The following is a 6883-nucleotide window of genomic DNA, read 5'->3' on the forward strand; positions in this document are numbered from 1 at the left end:
AGGCTTGGGCAGTGCCAAACAGCGCCAGGTCCAGGGCGCCAGGCCGGCAGCTCAGCAGCGGCTGCTTGCGGGCAGCGAGGTGCAGCTCCATGGGCTGGGCAGGGACGTGGGCCAGCAGCTGCGTGGGGAGAGGCAGGGCTTGGGCCGTGGGACGGATAGGATTGCACCCCCGGCACTGGGCCTGGAGCCAGACCTCTCCAGGTGCACGGCACACAGCCGCAGCCATCCCTGCCCCTGTGTCGGGTGGTACTAAACCTAGGAGCGGGGCACAGGCTGGGGGGAGCTCCAGGCGGACTCACCTTTGGGGCAAACACCCCCATGCTCATGGTGTTCAGCCTCAATGGGGACCGCTTGTGGATCTGAAAGGCACATGCCGGGTGCAGGGTCACTGGGGGATCATGGCAGGGAGCCTGCGGGGGTGGCAGGACCCCCCTGCTCCAGCACAGCCCAGCTGGGTGCAGGCCATGCGCGTCCCTCACTGCCCCCAAAGACACCTCCCCAGTCAGGACACGCAGGGGTCTCGGCTCCCCAAGCCGGGAGGAAAAGGTCCCTGCTCTACCAGGCTGCCTGCCAGACCAGAACCGCCCGGGGCTGGGGGTCCCGGGGGAGGGTGCTGTACCATGCTGTCAGTGATGCGTCGCTGCAGGGTCCCGGCGGTGAAGTACACGAATGCTGCCGAGTTGGCCAGGGCCTGGCTGGCGGCGAGGAGCAGCATGCGGCCCTCCGAGCCGGGCAGCAGGACGGGCCCGGGCGAGAAGGGGCTCTCCTGCGGGGCCCCCACCCGGTAGACCTCGCCCTGGCGGGGCGGGGAAGCGCGTGAGCTGGGTCTTGCTGCAGCCCGGCTTTTCGCTGCCCCTGGCACAAGCCTGGAGGGATGGCAGCACTATGGGCTCTCAGCCCCCCAGGAGCAGCAGCACACGGGGGGAGGGGGGACTGCCCCCACGTCCGGCCGCTGGTGCGACCTTACCTTGAGGTCCACGTCCCCGTACTGCGCGGTGATGGTGGGCCGCTGCACCAGGGAGTAGTCAAGCTCGGCCACGGGGTCGATCTGAGCCGAGACTGTGGCAAGGGGTTAGGGCAAGGGGTTAGCAGGGCTCTCCCCCCTGCCATGACTTCCAGGCCCAACCCCTGCCCCGGGAGGCTGGAGTCAGGTCGGAGCAGAGCGGGGCAGCCCTGGGCTTGGGCCACTGTGTCTGCAGGGAGCAGCTGATCCGGAGTCACACCAGTCCCGGCTCCTGGCCCCCAAGTCCCGACTTCCCCCCACCCTGCCGCGCTGGCTCTCTGCTGCTGCGCCACCCACCTCGCATGGTCTCCAGGATGCGCTCCAGCCTTTCCACCCCTTTCCTGAGCTCTGGGCAGAGCTGGGGGAAGAAAGCAAGAAGGCTGCAGGTCAGACACCCTTCCCCAGCAAACAGAGCAGGTCTGGGGCAGAGCGGGGCAGGAGGGAAGGGTCTGCCCTGCAGTCACCTCCTGGGTCAGGCGGCTCCTTCCCTGGGCTCAGAACAACTCCTGAGACAGAGATTTGTCCCCAAACGGCCACTGCTGAGAGCCGCTCGCTCCTGCAGCTGTGACGCGGGGGCATCCAGCACGACATGGGGCCGCGGGGGGTAAGTGTGGGCGCATTTCATCCCGCGCAGGAGTGGAAAATGATCTGCACTGATGCAGGCGCACGCTGGGCAGCACTGCCCTGCAGGGGTGGTTTCCCAGAGGATAACAGCCTAGCGCTGCTGCTGACAAAGTGCGGGGCTTCGGGCGAGTGCCCAACCCCGTCAGAGTCCGGGTCCCCCCCGGCCCTTTGCTTTCCCTCGTTTTTTGACTACAGACAAAGAGCAGAGCAATTCTTCTGTCACCAAGAGCACAGACAGCCCCAGACAGGCCAGGGCTTGTCATGCTCCGGGGTCTGGTTTGAAACCTCCGGGCTCATCTTGCGAGTCGCGTGGAGGTGTTGGCACGCCTGGCAGTGCTAAGGACCTTGTGGCACCCCGGAGTGTGTTAGCTCCTTGGTGGGGAGTCACTGCCCCGGGGCACAGACACAATGCATGGACTTGCCCCGCGGGGGGCAAGTCCCTTTGCTCAGGGGTGAGGCCAGCCCTCAGGAAGCCAGGCGGGTGGCAGGGAGAGTTACACCAGGGCACCCACCTGTCTGTCTGCTCCTCTCTCCCTGCAGAGCGGGGCATCCACTACAAAGTCCACCCCGGGCAGAGCTGCTCCGGGGCAGCCGTGCGGGGGCCTGCACTCCTGGTTACCCGGCCGTGGGGGGGTTGACCCAGCGCTCGGCTTGCCACCCCGGGTCCGGCACGGGAGGGAGAGGCGTGGTTAGCAGTGCCGACACTCACGTGCTTGTTCAGCTCCGTCTGCAGCGGTCCCTGGAGAGCACTTGTGAACAGGTTGTAGAGCCAGCTGCGGGGAGACGGAGCACGGAGCCATGAGCATGGGGCGGCTTTCCAGCCTCACTCAGGTCCCGCAGAGCCCCTGGGCCCGGGCACCCCCGGGGAGGGGACGGGGGGCAAGGTCAGGGCAGGTTGGGGCCTACCTGGCGCCCGTCCGGAAGGTCACATCCAAGCCATGGACGCTGGACTCGCAGCTGTCGCTCCACATGGAGAAGCGCCCGCCGGGCCCCCGGCTCACGCCCAGCACGGTGGAGAGCGAGAGGTCGCGCACGGAGATGTCGAAGGAGCCGCTGTCGTGTCTGGGGGCACGGAGCCGTCAGCGCTTCCAGCCAAGTGTGCACAGCTGGCTCCAGCCCCCCACACCCCGAGAGCCGGCGGGGGCAGGATTGGGGTCGGGGGGTTCGGGTCACGGCTGAGCGGGCTCCGTCCCTCCCTGGGGTGTGGGGATCCTTCACGCCAGACCCGGGTGCAGACGGGACCCCCCCACCCCAGCAGCACTCACATGGCCCAAGTCTGCACCGCCCAGTCGCCGCCGAGCCGGACGTGGGCGTGCTGGACCACGAGCCGCACGCCCGTCCCCTCCGAGAAGCCCACGGTCGACTCGTTCAGCTGGAGCTCCTGGATCCGGACCCTGCACAGCAGCAGGCAGGCAGGTCAGGCCCCAGAAAGGCTGGGGCAGCCCGGGGATGTCAGGAAACCCCATGGATTCACGGACGCGGGGCAGAGGCACAGCTCGAGGCTGCTCTCTGCAGACTCCAAGCGCCCGCGGGCTCTGTGCATGTATGAGAAATGCATGCACGCGTGTCTGCACGTGCTCCATTCACACGTGTGCCACAAAAGTCCCTGCAGCCTGGGGGACGCTTCCCCGCCCTCTACCTGGTCAGAGTCGGCCAAAGGCTCATCCGGCTGCGTGCTGAGCTACTCGGGACATTCCCGCCCTCTCCACTTACCCCTGGAAAGCCCCACAGGGAAAGAAGGGAGTCTTTCTGGGAAAGCCTTGCTGCCAGGAAGGTGTTGGAGGGGAAGGGGTCAGAGCTGGGGGCAGGTGAGAGGATCCTGGTCAGACAACTGGGCACCAGAGGATGGCAAGCACCAGGGAGGGGGGTACTAAGGGGACCCCCAGCGGGTCTGTGCAGGGACTGAGAGCAAAGTGCAGGGGCAGCTGGGACCCTAGAGCCACCCCTCTGCCGTAGCTCCAGCCCCCACAGCAGCAGCAGCGAGGGGGGGCGGCGGCTCTTACCGGGACACGGAGTAGGCCACGGTCCCGAAGAGCGGGATGCTGTAGGAGCCGTTCAGGTCTGGGATCGGCTCCTTATGCACACTGACTTCAGCAGCTCCAGCCCGAACTGCTGCCCTGGGCGGGGGGGAAGGGGCAAGGGGTTGCAATAAGGCATGGGGCAGGCACATGGCAGGGGGCACGGGGACCCCTACCCCTTCCCTCCCAGCTCCCCCCCCTGCTGATGTGGAGCCAGCCTGGGCGGCGGGGAGCTGGAGGGGGGTGCTGAGGCCGAGATACAGACCGTACTCCAGGGCTTCCTGCGTCACGCGCGCCTTGAGGCCGGCGGGGGTCCCCTGCGACGCAGAGCAAGTGCCCAGCAGGGCCACGACCAGCACCCAGGCCATCCTCGGTGACCGGGCAGCTCCTCGCCCTGACCTGGCGCGGGGAGACAGAGCAGGCGGTCAGCGCCCTGCGGCAGGACAGGGTCCAGGGGTCCCGCTCCACAGAGCCGTGCAACAGCCGGGAGCCAGGACGGGACTCACGGGGCCTTGTCTGCCGCGGGCACCTCGCACTCCCTGGTGTCCCTGGGGCAGCAGGGATGTCTCATGGGAGATGCCAGCCAGGAAGCACTGGTGACGGTGGAGGGTTTGTCCCGTGAGACCCCGGTGTTGGATGCGTGGCACTGGAAACCCGCCCTTGCCCAATGCAGTGACTCAGCAGGGAAGCCCTGTGCCCAGGCGGCTGCCCGCCCGAGTCCCCGGCTTCCCCACGGGCTCCTCCGCAGGGTTTTCTCTGGGCCTGAGACCTGCTCTGCTCGCTGCAACCCCAGCCCGCGAGGCTCCGCTGCAGCAGCACATGCCCAACATCCAGGACTGGCCACCGCAGCTCCCCTACCTGCCCTGGAGCCGCACGTGGCTTGGCTCCGTCCCAGTTCAGGGTCATCCGACCTGCGCCATGAGCCCAGCCCTGCTCTCGGAAGTGAGAGCACAGGTAAAGTGGGGGCTGAAGGCTGGTCTCCCTCTCATGTGGGGGAACACGCCTGAGCCAGGAAGTCCACATGCCTGCTGGGTCTCTGCAACATATGGGACCAGCTGGCGCAGTGCTCGCCCCCACGCCGGCGTCCCCCTGCATCCAGCACTGCCCCCCGCCCAGGCTGCTGTGAGGTGCCCAGGCCCGAGGCAGCTGGGAACGCTGCCTGCCATCCTCTGGATGTCTGGGAGACCTTCTCCGCCTTCCCGGGAGCAGGTATCCACCTCTCCAGCCTTGATGGGCCCTGGCTAATGAGCCCCAGGTGATACGTCCTCAGAGCAAAGAGCAAGCCTCAGTGACAGCCATGGTCGCCGATCCCGGCGGGCCGTGTGCCCGGTCCACCCTCGCCCCGATGCTCTGCCCAGCAGCGCCCCTCTGGACCGCGCAGCAAGGCGGTGGCGTGACCATGACCTGCAACCTGGCCACGGGAGAGAGGATGCCCATACCTGCTGGCCTCCTGGCTCAGGCTCCTCACGGGGTCCGCTCTGCCGGCTGTGTCCCAGCAGGAGAGCCCCTGTCCTGTCTCCGGCAGCTGGCACTGGCTGCCCGGCTTCTCAGCTCCCGACAATCTGGTCGGACCAGATATTCCCAGGGTTTGACAGCCTGTCACCGGCTGAGTCACCCCCGCCCGCACGCAAGGGACAGGCTGAGCATGTGTCCCAGAGTCCCGGGAAGCTGGAACAGGGTGCGGCGGGCACACATCCGGGCATCCCAGGAAATGCCCTGGCACCAAGTCACGCATGCTGTGGGGCGGCCGCCCCGGGAGCACTTGCCATGAGGCCAGCTCCCCCCAGGCATGCCCAGGTGGAGGGGATTCACGACTGCAGCCGAAGGGATGTCCTCAGGCAGAGGCAGGACCCCCCCGGCGTCAAAGTTCGCCCACACACACATGCCTACGCCTGCACACACGTGTGCTCAGGCATGCACATCCCTTTCCCTCGGTCCTATGCAGGCGTCACAGGCCGCTTGCTTCTGTTTGCTCTGGGCTCCGGTTCATGCCAGCTGGTTGTTTGGGAAAGTCTCAGCCAGGCGGGCAGAGAGGGGGCTGCCCTCAGCCATGCCTCCCTGGGGCAAGGACGTGCCCCCTTTTGATTCCCCAGGGCTGGAGAGGGCCAAGGACCCGCGGGACTCCACGCAGCAGCAGCGGTTTCATCCACCTGCCAGAGAGAAAGAGAAGCCCGTCAGGCCCCGGGAGACAAGCAGTTCCTCCAAGACCCAGCCTGTCTCAGCTCAGACCTCCCCGGGGTCACCACATCTGCTCTCTTACTCCCAGCGTCCCTCCCGCTCCGTCCTGGCCCAGGAGCAACCTTGCAACCCAGGACAGACCCCCCACCCCCCACACAGCTCCTTGCACCAGCCGCGCTAAGACCGCCTCACCCCGAGGGGCAAACCGGACTGTCCACATCGAAGAGCGGGGGAAACTGAGGCACGGAGCGGGGCAGTGGCTTGCCCAGGTGGGGCCGTGGCAGAGCCAGGTGCAGAGCCCCGCTGCCCTGCCCTTCCTCCCACTCACAGGCACCACAGCAAGACAGGCCTTTCCCGGGAAGTCAAATGCATCCCAAGCTGCGGAGGCAGGGAGAGATAGGGCCGGGCCAGGGCACGAAGCGCTCCTACTGTAATAAGCTCAGAGATCGGCAGAGGGCACCAGCGTATAGGCCTAGGGCTCCCGACGGGCTGTGCCCATTGCTCCTGCCCCAGCTGTGCAGAACCCGCCCTGGCGACTTCCACTCCCCCGCTGCCCCTGCAACCCCCTGCCCCGCAGGGCCAGGCCCCTGGGAAAGCTGGGCGTCCAGGCAGGGGCCCGGCCGCAGCTTCCACCGGGGTCATCCCGGTGCTTGCATTTAAACTGTTGAAAGCCGCAGAGCCTGGAGAGCCCTTTCCCCGTCCCGCCTGCCAGGGGAGGTCTCAACATGCAATAGAGCAACTAGGTAGATGCTATTCGAGGGACTGGGTCTTGGGTGCGATCCCTCCCCTATTCAACACCCTCTGCCATCCCCCGTCAGTGGGTGCGAGATGCCAGAGGAAACCCCTTCAGCCACCCTGCTCCGCAGCACAGGGGGCCAAAAAAAAAAAAAGGGGGACACAGCCGGGAAAACCCAGACGTATGGTAACCCTCGGCCAGTCCTGAAATGGGAGGGTCGGCCTCCCCTGCAGAGCGTGGGATGGGCCCGGATTCACAGATTCGTAGTTGGTCGGGTCAGAAGTGACCTCAATAGATCATCGAGTCCGACCCCCTGCATAGGCA

The 6883-nt window shown here is 66.8% G+C and overlaps 1 pseudogene; it reads right to left on the reverse strand.

The window, feature by feature from the left end:
- Positions 1-6883, reverse strand: part of LOC102380113 — an 11265-nt pseudogene that overhangs the window by 1895 nt on the left and 2487 nt on the right.

This window comes from Alligator sinensis, unplaced genomic scaffold (assembly GCF_000455745.1).
Source record: "Alligator sinensis unplaced genomic scaffold, ASM45574v1 scaffold1032_1, whole genome shotgun sequence".
NCBI classification, from domain to species: Eukaryota; Metazoa; Chordata; order Crocodylia; family Alligatoridae; genus Alligator; species Alligator sinensis.